The sequence below is a fragment of the Helicoverpa armigera genome, chromosome 28 (assembly GCF_030705265.1).
Source record: "Helicoverpa armigera isolate CAAS_96S chromosome 28, ASM3070526v1, whole genome shotgun sequence".
Taxonomy (NCBI): domain Eukaryota; kingdom Metazoa; phylum Arthropoda; class Insecta; order Lepidoptera; family Noctuidae; genus Helicoverpa; species Helicoverpa armigera.
Genome location: NC_087147.1, coordinates 4,602,614 through 4,625,459, shown reverse-complemented (window position 1 = coordinate 4,625,459; position 22,846 = coordinate 4,602,614). Strand labels below are relative to the sequence as shown.

General features: G+C 35.5%; 1 protein-coding gene across 1 annotated transcript in view; it reads right to left on the bottom strand.

Moving 5' to 3' along the window:
- The window catches only part of LOC110371493 (sex peptide receptor), a 285,637-nt gene that overhangs the window by 240,720 nt on the left and 22,071 nt on the right, over positions 1-22,846 (bottom strand). The window lies entirely within an intron of this gene.

The window sequence follows — 22,846 nt, the reverse complement described above, 5'->3', positions numbered from 1 at the left end:
GTTATTGGCTGCCTTTTAAGTTGTGTCGTTTGAAATAAGTATAAACAATTCAATAGGTTATTACTGTTTATTGATTTTTTAAGAATACTTAGGGATATTTAATGTACTTTTGCATACGTTCAAACCAGTTTTTGCAATATTTATTCCGTTCCAAAGTGGGGGTAGTCAAAACGGCCTATTTTCAAGCGTCAACAGCTTCTTCAGGTGTCCTGAAAGGTAGACCACGAAGAATTTCCTTAATTTTGGGGAATGTAATAAAATAGTTAGTGTTTAAGTAAGGGCTGTCAGGTGGATGATCCAAAATTTCAACGTTTTGGGAATTCAAAAACGTATTTGTTTGGCGGGCGGTGTGCGAACTTGCACTGTCATGGTGCAGGATCACTCGAAGTCTTGAATTATTTTTTCTAAATTCAGTGATGACTTGTGGCAAACAAATAGTGGTATACTAGTCAGCGGTAACCGTTTTGCAATATTCTAGTATAATAGTGGGGGGGTGGCCACCCTTTGCCACAAACGAGGCAACCATTTATTTTTAAGTGATTTTTGAACGAACGACTCCGGTCGGTTTTGGCTCGTCTTGGAAGACCCACACAGTTGACTGCTGCTTGGAATATGGATCGCAAGCATATATCCAAGAATCGTAACCCTTGACAATATCATAGACATGCATTGACTCTCCTCCGTTAAATCACTGCGGAGTTTTGCGACACCAACTTACACGGGCTGTTTGTTAGTCGTCGCTAAGCAAATGGGGTATCCAACGAGAGATCAACTTTTTTACGCCAAGTTCTTCGTGCAGAATTTTTTGGATAGTGGTCCCTGAAATGCCCACGGATGCCTCTATTTCACAGTATGTTACATATCGGTCTGCGAGAATTAGCTGACACACGGCGTCGATATTATCTTCCGTCATGGCGCTTTTTGGACGACCTTCACGTGGCTTGTCACTGAGGCTAGAGTGGCCACGTTGAAATCCTAAATATTAGCGTTCTACGATCTTAAGGCATGGTGCTACATCACTAAATACAGAACTAATCTCTTCAAAGCACTAAAGTCGCGACAAACCCTTTTTAAAGTTCTAAAAAATTCTCGCACGCAAATTTTCCTTAGACATTTCCATTTCTACAACCGACCTGCCACGTTGTAATGGACACTACAATAAAACTATTCGACCAATTTAAAAACATACTTTTGTTTTCGAATTCTAAATGCAAGAAGATAAAAGTGGCATACATATATTTTTTTTATAATCTCGGGAAGTTAGCAAACGACAGAACTTAAAAGGCAGCCTTACGTATTATGTACTAGCATTTTTGTGTGGTTCGAGTCGAGCCCGGGGTGAGCTACCTCGCAACTGGATAAAAAGTAACTTAGGCTTTTTCAGGCTCTAGATTCTAGACTATCTGTGTACTTTAAATCGGTTCAGTTGTTTTGCCGTTAAAGGCTCGAGCAGACCGGATGCGTATGCGTAGTCACGCGCGTAGTTACGGCGTAACCATGAGTTGTAATGTATGGAAATGTATGAGACAGGCCACACCGCTTGCGTAACGTAGACACGCGCGTCGTTACGCAAGCGGTGTGGCCTGTCTCATACATTTCCATACATTACAACTCATGGTTACGCCGTAACTACGCGCGTGACTACGCGCGTGGTTACGCATACGCATCCGGTCTGCTCGAGCCTTAAAGCCGATCAGACAGAGAGGCAGGATCATTTTCACATTAGCAAGAATTGGATTGAATGAGTATTTAAGCTAGATTTTTCTGAACCAGCATTATCAACATGTCTCTAGTTACAATTAAAGAAAGAACTGATTAATATATCAGTAGGTAAGCGTAAACAAAGCTTACTAAATTTCGTAAATCAGGCGACACCGTAGGCAAAGCCTAGCACCTACTAATATTATAAATGCGAAAGTAACTCTGTCTGTCTGTCTGTTACGCTTCACGTCTGTCACGTCTAAATCACTGAACGGATAGTTTTTATCCCGGACTTGAAGAATTCTCTTGGAAACGCGATATAACCGAACACTACGCGGGCGAAGCCGAGGGCGGAAGCTAGTATAATATAAACAAATAATAAACTTCCTTACACACATAGAGACGAATGCTCGGCTTATAGTAAAGTTTATCGCGAGTTGCGGCAAGTGAGTCGCGCCGAAATGTTACGGTACTCATAAAATGTAGCTCAAATCCTTTTTACTGTAAAACGGTGAAAAAATAAAACAGGGGTGTTTTCTGAGAAATGGTAAACGTTACATGCATTGTTTCTAGTAATGTAAACCGGGTAAAACTGCAGGAAACAACTAGGTAGTAACTTATTGATAAATGATTATGCAGATGATAGGTAGAGCTTGTAAAAATAAATATTTTTTCGAGCAAAAAAGAACTGCGAACATCGGAATTGAAAACGCTTCGAAATCGCTTAAAAATCATGCAAAATTTATTAAAATGAGTCGTAAATAAATATTTCAATCCAATCCTCGTTTTATATAATTTTAATAATTCCGAAGGAAGTTCTTTGTGCTTTAAACATACAATTGCGTGACAATTACAATCAATTATGTATTATAAAGCATGTTCATTCATAAATAATTGATTGCATAGCTTATTAGCCGAGTATTTGCTTGTAAATAACTAATAAGTACAACGAACTGACTATTGTGTAATATAAGTACCTACGTGAATAGTCTTATGAATTAATATACATGCATGTTTCAATATTTACCTGCCTACCATTTTCCCAACTATGTGGGGTCAGTTTCCAGTCTAACAGGATGCAGCTGAGTACCAATGTTTTACAAGGACGACATGGAGCGACTGCCTATCTGACCTCTTCAAACTATGTACCTATAGTTACCTGGGCAATCCAGTATCCATTAGTAACATGGTCTTATTAGGAAAAATTGTTCAGTAAAATTATACATATGTAGTTGTAGTGGCCTAGTAGATAAACAATAAACTTCTCAATAGTATGATTGAGGATTCGATTCCAAGTTAAGCAATTACTAATGCAACTTTTCTAAGTTTGTATGTACTTACTAGGTACATATATCTTGGCCACCAATGACCGTGTTCCAGAAGGCACGTGACGGGTAACTGGGAAAAGTCTAGGTAAGTGGAGTGTTATGTGTACATAAACTTGTTAACTATCGCCTGAAATGTGCAAATTGAGCCACTTTAACTTACCTAGGCCCCATAAACAGAAGACCTTTACTAACCTTTATTGCATTAACAAACTATCTTACTGTCGTTTAAATAAAGACTTATAATCCTCTTTACAAGTCCTCAAACAACTGTTTGAGGACCCCTAGAGGCATTACCACACACATTAGTGGTCACAAAATAGCTGAAGTTTCAGTATTAAAACTTATTTGAAACAAAACTTTTTGAAGGTGTTTCGTTAGACTACTCTTGTTTATATTTATTTTTCTTTTAGGCTCTTAATGTGTAGATGACATAATCTACAGCACTCGTTAAATAACTTTAGTCGTCCGAAGTTGGCTAATGAGTCAAATGTTCGAACAAAGCACTACTTATCGCGTATGTGCGAAGGTAATGGCTGACTATAGATTTGTCGGAGTGCGAGAAGTAGTTCTCTCAGTATCCGAGTGAAAATGCATACCAATGGGTATAGTCTTAAGTAAAAGCATATAAAAGATAGAAAGAAAAGGAAAATTGCGTTTATGACATTCAATTTATAAGTGTAATACGGCCCTTAATTACATACTAGCGGAAAAATAGAGTGAAAATCCACTCGGTTTTTCCGTGGCATCAATTGAAAACTACTAGCGCGAAACATAATAAAACATTTGAAACCGAGTGACAGATTTTTGCCACTACGAATTTATCGCGCATATACCTACGCTAGAAAACGTCACCACCTGAAACTCAGTGATAAACGAGACTAGTGCTTTCAGCTGAATCATCAAAGCTGTAAAGTCTATAAACTCACAATGTTGACGAATCTCAAACTGACTGGATTAACGAAAAAGCCTGTGACTACACAAATAACTAACATAGTAAGTATAATCATGTTTTTGAATGCTTTGCATAATCGCACTTTACAAACACGGTTTGTAGACTATTTAGCTTCTGACTATAGGTACTTGACGGCTGTCAAAGATGTTCAAATGGCAGCTGAAACCACCAAATTAACTAACACACAAGCAATCCGAAACACGGAAGACCTCATCATATCAAGATGGTCACCCACAGAACGAATGCACCAAGCGTTACTTAACCTTATGATCGATCAACCCATGCATTATTACCAACACTAAAACTATCTATATGATATCCAAAAACTAACCACACATTTCAGAAAGCCCGAGGGTATTTACCGATCCACTATTTGTATCAAACGCAGATTCGAATCAAACACACAAATATACTAAGTTTTAGAGGACACTGCAAACTTTTAGTGGGCCGATAGTTTGTTTGGGCTCATAAATCAGTATAAAGATGAATGGTGGTACGCACATTACAAAGATCAGGTATTTAGCCGGTACCAGATCGACTGAAAACTGCTCACTGTTGGGTCAACTGTCAACCCGGTTAGACTGGTAGCCGACCCCAACATAGTTGGGAAAAAGGGTCGGGAGATGATGATAATCGGTCAACTGCTTAGTCGGCAGTATGCGGGTACTGTTATAGGTATATGTACGTAATATATAGGTAGGTATTTCACGCTTCAGGCTAAATCATTAACATTTATAATGGCTGCGTTTTAGTACAGAAACTCGTATTTTAGTTTATATGTAGGTATGTATGTGAGAGGCAACTGCTATTGTGTAGCTGTTTAACAATGCTCAATGTTGGTGAAATTGTTTTCAAGTTTGGAAAATGCATTTTTGCTCGTCATTTGTTTTTGGCACGCTCTGCCGTCTAAACGGCTTGTTGCGTTGAGATAGTGAGACTGTGTACATCAAAGTTATAAGATGTTAACATGAAAAGAATGTATATGTCGGAGGCGCCATCAGAATGGCTGGCACTATCGTCCGACATCAGTTAGGGTAATCAAGCAAAGAGATAAATTTGGATCTACAACGCTAGGCAATAACACTAGGTACGCTAGACGTGACGTAGGGTAGTAACGCCACGAACACTCAATGAAGACTCGACCAAGACTGAACTAAGACTGAGCTCCGCGGACGCCGCGCTGACCGCCACGACTCCGCCAAGCGCGCCAAATTGTTGTTTCACCGAAAACGCCACCAGAGGGCGCGCTTGCGTCTCGTTCAGTGACCGTACTATTGACTATCTCCGACATATAAATTAAATGATAGCTCGTAACATAATTTATTTTTGAATTTACTAATAACTAGCACTCCCACAGTTTTGTTTGTTTTATCCTTGCCTCGAGAAACGAATGCATCAAGCCGTATAAAAAAGCAACTTACATAAAAATTACCATATCTCCAAACCAAAATTTATTTTAACCTGCTCATCCCTTGAATTGCAAATATTCACATGCTGCTCAAAATAAAAAAAATACTTACCGTTTTTATAGAAAACGTTACTCATATCAGTTTATAAATTTCTCAAAAATTTACAAAGTCGGAAAAAGCAAGTCTTACTGGTGCAACCTCCATAATTACAAAGTTTAAACTCAGTACATTCAAAAGAATAGCGTTTTAAAGTGCTTTTCAGCCAAAGCGAAGCTTAGTCGAGACAAAATTGTGTACTAAGCACTCTCTCGAACATTCTACTACAAAGAAAGCTGACGACAATAATTTACTGTTTTTCGAGTCTGTTTAGTGTCTTTGTAATTTCATTTTGTGTAACAACTGTGTTTTTGTGTATAAAAACTCTCCTGTTCTTTTTGAGAAATAGATCGTTTTAATTCATTTAAGTCCGTAGTACCTAATATTAGAAATTAACTCTGTCAGTTTATCCGACTTTCTCACGCCAAAGCTACTGAATCGAATGAAATAAAATTTGGTACACAGATAGTATAGATAGAGCCTGAGAAAGGATATAGGGAGGACATAAGGATAAGAAGTCTCTTTGGGAGGTGGTTGGAACCGCAGTTATTATTATTAGTATTTCTTGTATTAACAAAGATATAAAAACACAAAGCAGAAATCGTTTATCAAAGTGAGCAAAGATACATATAAATCTTAAACAAATATTTTATTCCTAACATTCAGTAATACCCTAGGTGCTAAATGTAGTCTCAGACACGATTTATTGAACGAAAAGCTAGCTCAGACAATATAAAATCTAGATAGCTACATATAAATATACTGAGGTGTCTGTTTGTAATGTGAAAATAAACTGTTTTTATTATCTATAGTGCTTTAGGTAGCTATTGTTATACCTAAAAAGCTAGTAAGGACTTCTACTTAAAGGCACTTTAGCTTTGTTTAAAAGTGCTTGTGTGTCATCATCCTCCGAGCCTTTTTCCCAACAATGTTTTTGGTCGGCTTCCAGTGCTTGTGTGTATTAAGGTTTATTTTTATCATTACCTACGCGCAGTCGTAGTCTAAATAGGTACCTACGCGAAGTCGTTTTCGTGTAGAGATATTGCTTGGATAGTCTAGTATTTACAGTCTATACTAATATTGTAAAGAGTTTGGTAGTTTGCTTGAACGCGCTTATCTCAGGAACTTGTGTACCGATTTGTCAAAATATTTATTATCGGAAAGCTTGACTAGGCCTGAGTAACATAGGCTATATTTTATTGAGTACGGGCAGTAGTTTCCCGTCTTGAAACCTCGAGAAACTTTAATAAAAACACAAACACATTCTTCTTGCTTCATAATATCACTCAAAAAAGATTTCTGTCCAAAAAATAACAAGCCCAGCCGCGGGAAAAAACTAGTTCAGAATAAATTGAAACATTTCACGGAGCCCGTCATATAGCGATTGACAGAACGGTTTTTTTATGACGGACGGAACCGGGTTACGCGTGAATAGTTGGGGAAAGGTTTTAGCTTTATTTTATTATTGAATATTGAACTAGCTTGCGTATATGAGTTTGTTTGTTGGATGTAAGGTAAGTGAAGAATGGGTATATTGTAGTTCTAATACAGACCTATGAAACGTTTATTTTGCAAGTTGGACATTACATCACTTTTATACGTCATTTTAAGAACGCTGGGTTCAGCATTTCCTGACTGACTGATCCCTGAGAAGAAATGCCGAAACAAACTCAAGGATCATAGTCTCTTTAAAAGTCCAAAAATGTTATAAATTAAATAATATTATGTGTAAATTAGTAGATAGGATACGTGTCCATCGAATGTAATTATAAGAAATATTAGAATGTAATATATAACGTAGGTAATTTGCTTAAATAGCAATCTAGATGCTATTATTATAAAAGTTGATCAATTTGTTTGTTTGCTCGTAATGCGCTAATCTCACTACTGATTCTAAAATTTCTTTCGATGTTGGAAAGCCAATTTATCGAAGAAGAGTTACGAAGAACTTGGTACAAGATGTAGTTTCTATGGGATACGGGTGAAATTGCAGAACATAGCTAGTATTCCATATATCAACATGCGTAAAAGATTTCATTTTTTTTCAAGGAAAATATATAAATAATCTTTTCTATGCTGACGTTAAGAGGAAGCCGGAATGCGAAGTGGATCTCCCAAACCATTAGTTTGTGTGAGCATGCGTGAAGGATATTTATCGTTGACAAAAAGTATTGAGGAAAATTGCAGTTTTATTTCGGGAAGCTAAACGCCACGCAGTGTTATTATGTAGTTTTTCGTATTGTACATTCGTTTTCATAATTGAAATGTTCGAAAGATGTTCATGAGTTACCGCGGGCCTGGTACATAAAGGACTTAAGAAGGAACATGGTGGGTTTTAGTCAGTAAGAGTCTGACACTCCCTCACGCTGCACCCACAGCGAGAGGGTCATTTGATGATTTCACACCCAAAAAAAAAGTCGTTGTATTCTCTAAAGTTGCCATGGAAACAGAATATTAACCCTAAGTACCACACCCAAGTTTTATAACGTTTTTACCTTCTTAAACTCGTAATGTATTAGGCAATAAATTTAATTCAGTAATTTGCTCGAATCTTAAGCTCTCACAGCTTAAGATTCAAATAAAACAAGTTGTATAATAGCCCTATTAAGTCAAGTTACTTTTGAGGGTAGATTAAGATCTTAATTCGTGTATATTTTTATTTATTTCGATTAATACGTCTGGCACGATAATCTGTGCTTAAATAACACGCACTTTCAAGATTATAAAAACAATTTTTAGAAATAAAAATTATGATAATAAAATTGCAGAGGGGAAAAGGTGGTGCTTTAATCTAAGCAAGTATTAATAACAATACATTTTTGAAAGTGATAAGTATTATTTATTTAACTTTTGGTTTTCCTCCAGTCTACCTCCGTCCTGGGAAAACCATTTTCCGAAACCGGATAAATAGTAGTTAATGCTGTACTAGAGTATATTCCCCTTTCATTTTAATCGATTCAGCGTTTTTGGAGTCAGAACAATAAACAGACGAGATAAGTACGTATTATCATTTTTTAACTATAAAAACCCTAAATTCGCTAATCTTTTGTCCTAATCTGAAAATGTCTTTGATCAATGGAATATTTGATTTTGTACACAAGAACATGCAAAACATACATAAAAATGTTATAATTAATAATCCATATAATATAAGAATAATCCATTCAAGAACAGCTGACTTTAAAAGTACTTTTTTCACAAATTCTTTACCCAATAACTTTTGCTGTCAGACACATTTTTAAATTATTACCCAACTCTTGCATAACTTTCAAAACTTCATTATTTAATTTATTTCACACTCTTCACAATTAACAAATGGTCCTTTTTAATTAAAATTACTAACTTATCTTCAACAGATCAGACATACAGTAATATATATTTACTTATTATTTAGTAGAACGTCATCTACAAACTTAGTTTCAGGTAAAATCAGTTATATTGTTTACGTAATTAGTAAGAATATCTATCTGATAATATTATGATACAGAAATTCGACTTCACACAATAATTTCACCACAGTTTATGTATTAGTTTTAGGTATATACAACATGTATTAAATGATATGTTTTAAGTGTATTTTCTTATAGTCCAATACTAATTAAATTAATTGTAAGTGGGTATTGATAATTATACTTACAACTAAGAGATTTATTTTCAAATACTCACAAGTCTGTAAAAACTAAAACCTACGGTGTGTCAGTTGAACAGCCACGTAAAATCAAGTGCATAACTTCGGCCGCGTCCTTTCAGCGTAAAACTTCTGCGTATTGGCTGATACACATTTTCCCCAAGGTCTCCGATACTCAGAGCGGTAGTGAGACTAATATTCCTCATAATCATTGATACTATTAATAACTCGTAATACAATATCACACGTGTAACGTTAATTACTATCGAATATCGGATATTCAATCATTATAATTAGTATCAAAACAGTGAGAGTATTCGCACACTCTAGACTAAACAGTCGGTTGACAGTTGGCCCGATGCATGGTTGGGAAAAAATATTTAAGAAAATAATTAAAATACCGTCAAAGTTTTTAGCCGCCCTGATACCTGTTAAATACCTACCTGCTCTTTGTAATGTGAGTACTACCATTCATCTTCATACTTATTTATGACATCCTTGGCAGTCGTTACGGGTAGTCAAAAGCCAGTAAGTCTGACACCAGTCTAGCCAAGGGGTATTGGGTTGCCTGGGCAACTGGGTTGAGGGGGTCAGATAGGGCAGTCACTCCTTGTAAAACACTGGTACTCAGCTACATCCGGTTAGACTGGAAGCTTATTATGAGCCCAAACAAACTATCGGCCGACTAAAAGTTTGCAGTGTGCTCGTGCTCTAAACGTGATACGTTTCAAAAGCAGGTTATAGTAAATTCAATAAAGGATTTGATTAAGTTCATTAGTTAATTTGGGTCGCGATATAACAAGGAATTGTTCTTGATATTGATTTATTAATAATCTCGTAATCAATAAACATGTGTTGCTGTTGAGTTTGTTGCGCCACTTCTTCCCAGCAAAAACACATAGGAAGTGGTGAAGGGCGGGCGTTTTGGGGGCTGTCTTTTGTTTTTGACGTTCTAAAAGTGCTGATTTATCAGCCTAATTTGAAGAAACGTTTTTGAGTTTGGGTTCTCAGTGTCGTATTTTGATACAAATTATGTCTTTTGAAAAGCTTTTACAGTATTTTTTAAACTAATGATTTACAAAAGCTTAGTTGAACTGTTACGCGCGATTTCATCCGCGTCGTAAGCACATAGGAGTAATAACAATATAGGTAATAGCCAAAATATAGGGTAGTGTGAATCATCTCATCATTATCTGCCAAGCCTTTTCCCAACCATGTTGGGGTCGGCTTCCAGTCTAACCGAATGCAGCTGAGTACCAGGGTTTTACAAGGAGCGACTGCCTATCTGACCTCCTCAACCCAGTTACCTGGGCAACCCGATACCCCTTGGTAAGACTGGTTGTCAGACTTTCTGGCTTCTGACTACCCGTAACGACTACCAAAGATGTTTAAATGGCAGCCGGGACCTACAGTTTATCGTGCCATCCGAAACACGGAAGAACTCATTATGACAAGATGGTCACCCATCCACGGACCGACCGCGCCAAGCGTTGCTTAACCTTATGATCGATCGATCCGCGCGGCTTTGACTTAGCCACGAGCTCTTCTTCATAGGGTAGTGTGAATGTGTGTACATTATTTACGGTCCAATTAGAAAGGAGGCCTTAGTAATATTTGTAACTTAGAGTAAAGAACAGAATAATTGTTGCACCTATATGATAAGTACGTAGCTTCTTGCGGTTTCAACCGCGTCCTGTAGGTAAAACCGCTCTGCCCGCCCTTCTTTATAATACTACAGCAGCATAATATAACATACAGTGATTATACAATATATAGCACAGATTTACAACTACGAAATAAAGAAGATTTGGGTCGCCGATAACTCAGGGGGTAACGTAAAACTGCGATTACAATCGTAACCACTGTTACACCGACAATCGCATAAAACTCAAGCTATTCTGACGTTGTGTGGCGTGACCGAACATCGGTATAGGGATGGGAGTCACCTATTTTGTTACTGATATTAATGAAATAAGGACTGCCTTGGTTTAATGGTCGTAAGAACGACTTACACGGGAACTCGGATTCAATTGATATCGGGTTCAACTTTTAGATTCCAAAGCGTGCAGAGCCTACATTTTGTTCATGATGCACCCGTGCCCTGGAGAGTACGTAAATGTCGTTCCTTAGCCGAGATCTTTCTTTCAGTGTCGGATTGCCGTCCCATCGGGCTATGAGAGTGAGTTCGCACCTGTGTCTGCGCAAATGCTTGTGCACTAAGTATATTATGTCCTGGCAGCTGAGCTACTCTCCAGAAAACCACCAACCAAAATTCGTCATAGAAGCAATCATATCTTTGTTCTGTAATTCACAAGAGTCAACTTTGGCATATAAGTACAAAATTGAATTTTAAATTAATAACCATCATAACTAGAAGAAAATTAATATTTTTTAACAACAAAAAGCAACAATTTTAATGAATATCTTAGCCGTTGGATAACAATGCGTTGTTATCTGTTGTCTTCTAGTTCAAAATAGGCGCCATTTTTATTTCTTATTGCCGTTGCTTTTAATATTACTGGAGCAATATTTTTTCTGGAATGTTCTACGCGTTTCCCGAATGATTATGAAAAAAATAACAATAAGCTAAGTGATTAATTTAAGTAATGTTACCAATTGTGAACGATGTTACTGAAACTTGTTTTGAGGAATTTGAAGAAATAAATAAACTCTTTTGCAAAAAAAGCGGGCACCTATGCGAAATCTTAGTTTTAAGGACTTTACGTATATTTCAAAGGGTTTTAATGAATTTATTATGTTTCTAGCATGAAAAGAGTTAGCCGAGGATGCGTGAGAGTGTATTCTAAATTTGAATTTTGTACAATTGCTAAGAAATTGGTTAAACCTTGTTATGGACTAATTGCTAGCAGAAAGTTCGTCGGTGTTTCGAAAAGCTTTTGAAGTGATTTTCAGAAAAATGATAATGCAGTTTTAATGAATGATTAATGTACTTTTTTGTTAGATCAAAACATTTTTGAAAATCTATGCGTATTTGATAAAATTTTCACCTGCTCTAAATGGGCTGTACTGATGGTTGATGGCAATGTTAAGAGTTTCGGTATTTTAGTGTAAAGCGTTCTATTGTTTAGATATTGTACCCACGTGTTTTAAAATATCGCTTTTTCATAAATAAACACTATTTAGAAGAGTATCAGTACTTTGAGCTGCGACAAAACCAATTGAAAGTAAGCAGTGCCGATCACAACTCGTCTCCTATAAGACTTTGACATTTTTGAAAGTCTTGAAATTCTACAAAATACAGAAAATAGCGCATAGGCTGTGAGCACGAGGTCTTAAGGTCTCATAATCACTGATTTTTAAACAACCTCGTCTCTTGGGAAACTCCGTAGAACTCTGAAGATCTATGAGTCTGAGCGTTCAAATAGCGTGTTTTCATCCCACGGTCATTTGATTAAATAAACTTGCCTACAATGAGATTTTCTGGCATCTACAGCACTTTCCTGCTTAAATCATAACAATAATTGGCTATCTACTCATTTCTTAAGAACCATACGTTTGGCCAATAATTTTGAATTCTTGACTCCCTTTCAGCTAAATCGTCGTTTAGTAACCCGATACCTATGGAGTTATCGAGAGCTTCAACGCGGCAATAATTTGACTTTTTAGATAGCTTTAACCCTCCTCATAATTTTTCATGTGGTTAATTTGAACATTTATCACAAAATTTGGTATTTTTAAATGACAAAGTCCGATAGGAGACGAGTTGTGATCGGCACTGCTTACTTTAAATAGGTTTTGTCGCAGCCAAAGGTACTGATACTCTTCTAAATAGTGTTTATCTATGAAAAAGCGATATTTTAAAACACGTGGGTACAATATCTAAACAATAGAACGCTTTACACTAAAATACCGAAACTCTTAACATTGCCATCAATCATCAGTATAACCCATTTAGAGCAGGTGAAAATTTTATCAAATACGCATAGATTTTCAAAAATGTTTTGATCTAACAAAAAAGTACATTAATCATTCATTAAAACTGCATTATCATTTTTCTGAAAATCACTTCAAAAGCTTTTCGAAACACCGACGAACTTTCTGCTAGCAATTAGTCCATAACAAGGTTTAACCAATTTCTTAGCAATTGTACAAAATTCAAATTTAGAATACACTCTCACGCATGCTTGGCAAACCCTTTTGATGCTAGAAACATACTACAATCATTAAAACCCTTTGAAATACACGTAAAGTCCTTAAAACCAAGATTTCGCATAGGTGCCCGTTTTTTTTGCAAAAGAGTGTATTTTTGTAAGTCGTTTTGAGCTCTAAAATATAAATGGTAGGTGTAGGTAATCATATAATTAATACCATTCACCACCTGATGAGTTCTCGTCAAATAACTACCTATGTGAATTCAGCTATTTGATGCTTTTTCATGCGTAGTAATGTTAGGTTAATTCATGACTTTAGTACACTCACTCATGGTCAACTTCAGAGTTCATCAATATGTTTTAGCAGAAAGCTAATAAAAACCAGAAAACTAATATACTTACCTGATTTAAATCATAAGAAAAATTCTTGTCTTTTCTTTTAGAATTCCATTTTTTACGCATTAAAAATGATCGAGTCTTTGTTAAGGAAAGGTCGAGGTTATATCAAAATCTGTCTATAAATCCTTTTCTTTTGAAAAGTGAAAGTTAAGCCACGAGGTTTTGTGGTAAAGAAAGGTTTTTTTCCTTATGATTTTCTTACGTTCGATTATGAAATGTGCGTTCAAACGTTTGTGTATTTGTTTAGACGACTATCTACAAATAAAAGTGTAATATGTGTCAACTTTTTCGTATTTACCTACTATTGTGATGTTTGTTTGTGTTCCTATGACGAGTTTTACGCCAAAATTGTTAGCGTGCATACACGGCTATTGTAGCGAGTGTTCGAGCACAAAGGTTGCAGTTTCGCTGGCATTTAGGAAAAGTTCGTATGTAATTTGATACTTTATAATACAGTGAGTAGACCAGAAGACATATTTGTATGTGCCACAGTGCCACAGAACAGTGGAATGTGAACTTCCCTGTCACATAAGTCAGTGATAAACACCGAGTGATTAAATATAGTGGACGGTCAACTTGTTAAAGTAAATAAACGGTAAATAATAGAATATTGAGAATCATATGTTATTAAGACAAAACCTTATCAATGTGCTAAAATCGGTAATCAAACCAATCTTGAAAATAGTGAACAATTAAAGTTAATATTCTCGGCATTAAAACTTCCTGAGCATCTAGCGAGGCAAGTTAGATTGGCATATATTAATCCTGACTATCATTCATATATATCATCAAACGCGAAAGTTTTCTCTGTTTCAAAATGGTAAAAGGCTGCAACGAAAGGCACAGAGATAGGGAGTTTATCAAGGTGATGTGTGTAGATCCTTGGAAAGATTAGGGCCGCAGAAATTAGCTAGTTATTTTTATAAAAGGATCTATATACCTATCAAAATCTGAGAAAAACTGCATCTACAAACATACAGTACCTACACTAGCCGTTTTCCCGCGGTTTCACCCGTGGGAGCTACTGCCCGCACCGGGATAAAATATAGCCTATGTTACTCGCAGATAATACAGCTTTCTAATGGTGAAAGAATATTTAATGTCGGTAGAGTAGTTTTTGAGTTTATCCATTACAACCAAACAAACAAACAAAGTTTTCCTCTTTATAATATTAGTATAGATTCCAATATGTGCTTAGTATAATAAAGTTGCTCCATTTAATTCTCCATAAGCAGACAACCAGTTGTTATGTATGTAAATGTAGATATTATCGACCGCTAGAACTGATACAAACTCATTTAGTTCTAATCCATTAGGCTTTATTCCTTTAACGGTAATGATAGCCCTGACACTATTTGTTATTGCTAAATTCTTTGATAATTCTGCAATTACTTGAGACCTTTGGTTCAGAAAGCAGTATATTATTACATTTGCCTATAGATATGCTTTTTCGTAAGTCATCATCAGCCTTTTTACTCTTCCTCTGCAGGGCGTTAATCACCACACTTGCCCAGGGTGGATTGGCGATTTCAGACTTCCAAGTCATTGGTATGCAAGAAGGTATGCTTAGAAACTACCAACATACACTTACTCGTAAACTAGAAAAGTTACATAGGTACACTTCAACGTGCCTTTCAAAGCACATCACTTCCATTCATCTTCATACTGATTTATGAGCAAAAATCAACTATTGGCCATATTATGGTTGAACCCAGAAATAGTGGTAATATCCTTAATCTAACACGAGGCGGACACTCACCGTCGAAGCTATGATACTCGGTCACCTATCCGATTATCCTTAACAATGGGAGGCTCCTATCTGACCTCTGAGGGGGCGAGAATAACAAAGGAACAGGCTTAGGGCTGGTAAGGCGATTTAGATGTAAGGTGAGGTCACAGTGGAAGAGGGAAGAAGTGAGCGAAGAATTGACATTATTGACATAAGTATGAAGTTTCTTGCCGGTTCTTCAACATGAGACCAACCTCTTTGGAACCATGCAACTAGTTTGACGATTCGAAAGACTATTAGAAAAAAAATTGAAACTATTTGAAAAAATAAATGTTTTGACTTTTAGTGGAGATGTAAAATGATTTTGAACTTTATGATTAACCAGCTATAAAGCTAAAAGAACATTCTTTTATATCAATTTTCGAACTTTTTATATAATGCATTTGCATGCTACGCAACAAGTAAAATGAATAAAACATGTAAACAATTTTTCAATAACGACCTTCAAATGTCACAGTCTTTTACAATTAATTGACACAGTGCATAATCCTTATTGAGAGTAAGTATTTTTCATTATTAACAATTTTTGGAATTATTACAAACATTTAATATTTGTTTTAAAAGAAAATCAATACAAAAGATTTAAAATATTTTGTAAAAACACCAAATTGCTTTTCCGCTCCGCTCATTCTCCGCTCAGCTTTCAGTGAGACCACAGCCCATACCTACTCGTGGTGTTGTAAACTGTTTATATAAACGTTTACAGGTTAAGATGCAACTGACACGAGTCTTATGTCTCGACAATAGAGGGTACAGTTGACCTCAGAAGAAAGCCATAGCTTATGTACTAGAAATAGGTTAGGTTTTTCAAGTTGAAGACACTCTTTGTGTTATTTTAACAATAGAATGGAATTGTGGGCATCAGGAATACGGGTGTAATTTTCAAGATTCGTTTAAAATTACAGTTATTTTGGTATCTTTTCGTTCCTTTAATCAAGTAAAGGTTACTGAATCAATGTGAAAGTACAAAAATATTTGAAAAGACAAAAATATTTGAAAATATTTGATCTACATACCATCCTGAAGCACACACGAATTCTTATTATTAGCACATTGAGATCTAAAACCTCACGAATTTTGTTTTCACCTTTACCATGGTAATGAGCTATTATCAACGTTTACCTTCTCTATATCAGAACTCTTAAATTTCGAACAATCAGTAGGTATGCCAATGATGATATGAAGTGATACATCATCATATGAAAGAAAATACGACCCTAAAATAGATTGTTAAAAAATATTGCTTATTCCAATAAACATTTCTAAACCAACCAACAAACACGCAGTCAGTTAAAACATTTTGTTCCGTCAACAAATAGTGTCGGCCACATTGGCGTTCCTTACGCGCTAACAATGAGCATAGAGGACTACGTGACCCGCGTCTGCTGAAACTGTGGGTACAGTCGGCGCCGTGACTATGTGTTCTATTATGTTGAGAAATTTTTATTGCATCGTTTTTTAGTTTTTTTCTTGCTCAAAAGACAAATTATTTGTATAAAACATAGGTGTAGATATGGTGTAAGCAAGGTGTCACATTAGTCAATATGGAAAAGGGTATTGCTAAAGCATTTTGTTCCGTCAACGAATAGTGTCGGCCACATTGGCGTTCCTTACGCGCTAACAATGAGCATACAGGGCTACGTGACCGGCGTCTGCTGAAACTGTGAGTACAGTCGGCGCCGTGACTATGTGTATTATGACGTCGAGCAATTTTTATGGCGTCGTCGGTTTGAGATTGTGTCGAGCAATTAATATTGCGTCGTTTAGTGAATAGTTTTATTTTTGTATGTAAGATAAATTAATTTTATAAAATATTACATATAGTGCAAGCAAGATGTTACATTAGTCAATTTTCGGAAATGTTTAAGATTACTTTTTGTCCGCCTTTCCAAAAAGGAGCAGGTTCTCAATTACTCTGTGTAAGGCAGCAGTGTCCAATTTTATTACAAACTACACTATACTATGGACTGTTAAAACATTTTGTTCCGTCAACAAATAGTGTTGGGCACGTTGGCGTTCTTTACGCGCTAACAATGAGCATACAGGGCTACGTGACCAACGTCTGCTGAAACTGTGAGTACAGTCGGCGCCCTGACTATGTATACTAATGTTTTGTATTGTTATATAATGTTTTGTAAATAGTTTTGTCTTCGTATATAATTTTATTTGTATAAAACATAGGCTATGTACCCATGTGTATGGTGCAATCAAGATGTTTCATAAGTCAAGTCCCGAACGTGTTTCAGATTAGTTATTCAGTTATCAAATATATTATGTCAGTATAAGACAGTAGGTAGTGAACTCTAATTCGAATTCTATGACAAACGATGGGTTGGATATTTGAAATAGCGTTGCATTCTTATTTTTTATTCCTAAGGCTGGAATCACACAGTTAATAATTCTTCTAATTTTGTTTTTAAGAACAATATATTTCCAGTTCCGTCTAGATGGAAAATGTGTCATAAGAAACAACACCTAAGCAATACGTGGTTACAGTAAACACAACAATACGTGGTAACAATAAAGTGAACACAAACTCTTGCGTCCGACTGTACTCTGTTCACGGAACGTGTTCGTAGTTCGGAATGGGTTGAACGAGATCGGTTTGTCTGACAGTACGTTAGATTGAACTCAGTTATTGTATACTAGCAATTTTGTCCTTGTTTGAACCTATATTCTTTATCTTTAGGTAAATGGTTGTATAATTCGTTAGGGTGAGCTTATTCTTTGTATTAGGCTTAATTTTAATATAACGTGAAGTGAAATCAATGTTTTTAAAGGAGTCTTAAAAGATGTTTTGATAATTTGTTCTTGGTGTTGAACCTTAAACATGTTTCATTCCCATAAGAAAGCATTATAACCTCTACTGAATAGCTAACCTATTGATCTGATAGACAAAACAAACTAGTAAAATTGATTCGAAACCTTATGTGCCTAACCTGACTCATGATAAAATATTATTTAAAGTACCTATAAAAAACCATTAAAAACCTTACACAAAATTCCTAATGTTCTTGCTGTTTTGTTTAATTCAATTTACTATGCTATTTTAAATGGGCAATGTAAGAATAAAATTAAAATTACACTTACTAATTGGTACCTAAGTGTTTCAGCCGCACACTTAAAAAGAAAAAATATGTCTCTCGAAAACCAAATTAATTTAAACGTGTGAAAGAAGGCGTAAAACAAAACGAAACCAAATTCAAATTCAGAATTACTTTTACGTTTTCACACTTAACTCTTTTTATTTGAAAACGATTTTATTACCTTTTATTAAATAAACGTGTGAGAATTTAATGTATGAATTTCGTCTATAGTAAAATATTATTTTCTCGAGAAAATTATATTTAACGTGAAAATTGAGTTATAAACTCTGACGCTATATTAAATATGCTCGATCGGGTTGAAAATTGATGAGCATACAATGTGATGCCGTGAGATTGAAAAGTTCCATTTCAAAGGTTTCTATCGATAGATAGCATGTAGCACATAAACCTATAATATAAAATTTTAGATATTGGATCGTCAGAATTACTTTATATCTATCATTCAGTAGGTAATACTAACTTAAAGTTATTTTATGACGTCTATTAGTTTTAAAAAGACAGTTGACTGATTCAATTCATCCTTTCAATAGACAGAGTCACCGTGAAGAAAACCTAACTTAACCGAAAGAAAATGCTAAGGTATTGTTGAGCCACTTATCACAAGATAAAATAAGAACTCACTTATTACCTTACCTGCATATATTTGATTAAAAACACCCATTTTCAGCTACTTATCTCAAAATAAAACAAGAACTTTCACTTATAATTTTACCAATATCTGATTAACAAATATAACACTTTAGACACGAGTAAAACCGCCGGCCATCTCTAGTAACTCTAAAGAATGATAAGCACTATAATACGAGCGGTGCACCGAGCTTTACAATGCGCTAACTCAGGCCTCCAGGACTCCTAAGTAATGACAATTGTAGTACGGTGAGACAACCTGGCTGACAAGCCACTGACATTAGATTATTCAGAAGGCTCAAATGGCACTTTGTTTGACTAATGTATGAAATGGCATGCACTGGTAGTTGACCCCAACATAGTTGGGGATAGGCTCGTGAGATGATGATGCATGAAATGGCATACACATAAGTAGCATGACACAGGCGCTCCAAGGACACAATTTTGTTGGTTTCACTGTAGTTATGTACCTAACCCAAAATACCTTTTTTTTTATAAATAGTGATTATCCATCGAGCTATTCAAAAACTATATTTTATATATTTCTTGCGTGTTTCTTTCTTTCTTGCACTGAAAGAATTCTATGCATCCTAAGCGCGAGCATCCTAATATAAAACTTTCTAATAGCACTGTGGATGTAAAACAACCCTAATCTTTCTTAAGTAGCTGCTCTTTTGAATCTGAGGGTGTAAAAACAAACCGCTTTATTGAATGTTTGCAAACACAAAAAAGACTACCTTTAAAAAAAAGGACACACATAAACTACAATCGATAAACTGGATTTTTTGCAAAACTAAGTAAATAATTTATGATACTTCTGCAATATATTTGAAGTGACACATACAAGCTTCGCGTGCCCCAATTAGTGTTACCAGTACAGACATTTTAGTGGTTTTTAAAAGAGTACGCGTGCTTACTACAAACGAGTGTCGAAATATATCTCGTTTTGTACTACAAACAATTTCAGAGTAATTAGTTCATTAGAAAAGGTTTTTTGCTTCACTTTAAAAAACAGAGAGACAGGCTAACCCCGTGTAATTAAAAAAAATATGTATGGAACCAGTTTAGAATTTTAATAGAGAATATTTTTGAATTATAATTAAAATGGCTGAAGTAATACTAAAAGTATAATGGCACATTTTTTTAAAAAGTGCTTTACTTTATCTATCGTTCTAAGTCAGTTACATCTTTGACCTAATAAACTAGCTAGCTAGACCATCGATATGAAGAATAAACATAGAAACAGATCCTCGTGATAATAATGGCTCAAGATAAATGTTGGTAAAAGTATATGGTAATAAAGTTAAAATCACACTGTTTCCCACAATTAAATATGAATATGACTTAATCACATTCATACAGCTTTTATAACATAATCAATTTCACCACAAACAGGTAACTGTGACACATATTTTCGTCACCAAAACGTGACATACTCATTGCATCCAAAACGTGACAATATCACACGATTCCGAAAAAGAACTATTACAGAACTGGAACGGTTCCTAACGGTTATTTTCGTGACACTCTAATGTAGATGCGACAATACGACTGGTTTTTGTTTTAGTATTAATTAGCACTTCTAAAATGTCTGTGAAATATTGATTTTTTTGTCTTGTTAACTTATTGTGTTAATTTTTATGTGATAAACGCATCATGTGCCTCTCTGTACGGTGAAACTGCTATACAACGTTGTCAATCTGGTTGTTTGTACTGTTACAGCCTTTTTATGTGAAGGAAAACTTCTTGAGGAAACCGGGACTATAGTCTGAAATCACCAACCCGGATTGAGCTAGCGTGGTGATTAATGCTCAATACTTCTCCGTGTGAGAGGAGGCCTGTGCCCAGCAGTGGGATGATAAAGAGGCTGTATTTATACATACCTATGTAATAAAAAGGAGGCTCCGAAACTACTGAACCGATTCAGATTTTTTTCACTATTGGGAAGTCTCACTTTTTCCGAGTTAACCAGGCAAGGGTAGTAGTTACCACGGGACGCAGGGACAACCGCGGGAAAACGGCTAGCATTTTATAAATACCTAGTCGTAGGTAGTCTAGAAGATATTTATCTTAACGATAAGAACTCCCACAATGTAACACCCACTTTATCTATCTATGTGTAAAAATGTGACTGAAAAAGCATTTTATAAAATACTTACCTTCAGTGTAATTAAGTAGGTAATTAATTTCATATTATCTAATTACTAGAGTGTTCATCAAAGACAGTATTTTAAGAATATCTCAATGGCTTTCAGACTAATTTTGGTGACCGTTAATAACCTTTATACGTACTTAATCCCCTTTTGAAAGTATAAAGATTTTTTTTTTGTAAACCGTTTTATGTAGGTAAGCGAATTGTACGAGTGGGTGTTTTTTTTGTATTCAAGTACAAATTGCCCTTTGATTTTCCTTGTAAGTACTTATTTATATATATTTTTGAAAACATCTCATTGATTGCTTAAATTACATGTTGTTGTTAAGGAAAAGTCTTTTATATTGCTTTGATGGTCTTATGTGAATTTAGAACAAAAGCAATTCTTGGGTTCAAATCTCTCAAATGGCGTATTGTTTTTAGAATTTGTGTTCTATTTTGGCTTCCCATGTTATTTAAGAACTATGATATAACAAGATTCCGATGTTACTTCTCGCACTCGGATAAAGATTCCTGATAGAGATTCCTGTATTAGTTTTAAGTTGTATATTATATAAGTCTATTTTAACTTTTTTAAATTAATATAAATATTTTGTAAATATGTTTCTACTAAATAAACATCCTAGAGCCTAAGACATTTACATTAATGACATTATGTAAAGTCCATCCTCCGAGTCGTTTTCCCAACTATATTGGGGTCGGCTTCCAGTCTAACCTGATGTAGCTGAGTACCAGTATTTTACAACATTATGCAGTAAAGGAAGTATCAAATAAGATACCCGTAATTAAATACCTATGTATTATTTCAAAATGCCCTTTTGAGCAAACACTTTTACACGAAGTACATTACTGGCTATATCTTATTCATATAGTTTATACCATTTAACTAGGACAGTTACCTGCAAGAGAGGCTTTCAGCTCATCCCTCTAGGAAAACAGTCGTGATGTTTATTCAAATGAGTCAAGACCATAAGGACTCTATTTAACCCCTTAGGGGAAGTGCAACTTTTGAAGCCCTTACTAACTCAAATAAGTTGTACCCAACAGAATTAAAACTAAGTGGAGGGTTAAAACAAATATTTAAATAGTTCTTGTTACTGACTTTCAAAGGAATGGGAAATGCATACGTAATTAACAGCCTTATTTGATAGCCTTATTGTTAAGATGACCCATATTTTGACAAGTGGACATCGTTTCCCTAGCCTTTTCCCAACAATGTTGGGGTCGGCTTCCAGTCTAACTGCATACCAACTAAGTACCAGTGTTTTAAATGAAGCGACTGCCTATCTGACCTCCTCAATCCAGTTACCCAGGCAACCTGATACCCCTTAGTAAGGTTGACAGACTTTCTGACTTTAAAATACCCGTAACGACTACCAATGATGAACAAATTACTGCCGAGGCCTACACTTTACCTTGACTACCGAAACAAGAAGGATCTCATTATAACATACATGTGTACATGGTTACCCATCCATGGATCAACCGCACCAAGCTTTTTTTTTAACGACATCGAAAATCGTCGAATGACCCCTCCCGCTGTGGG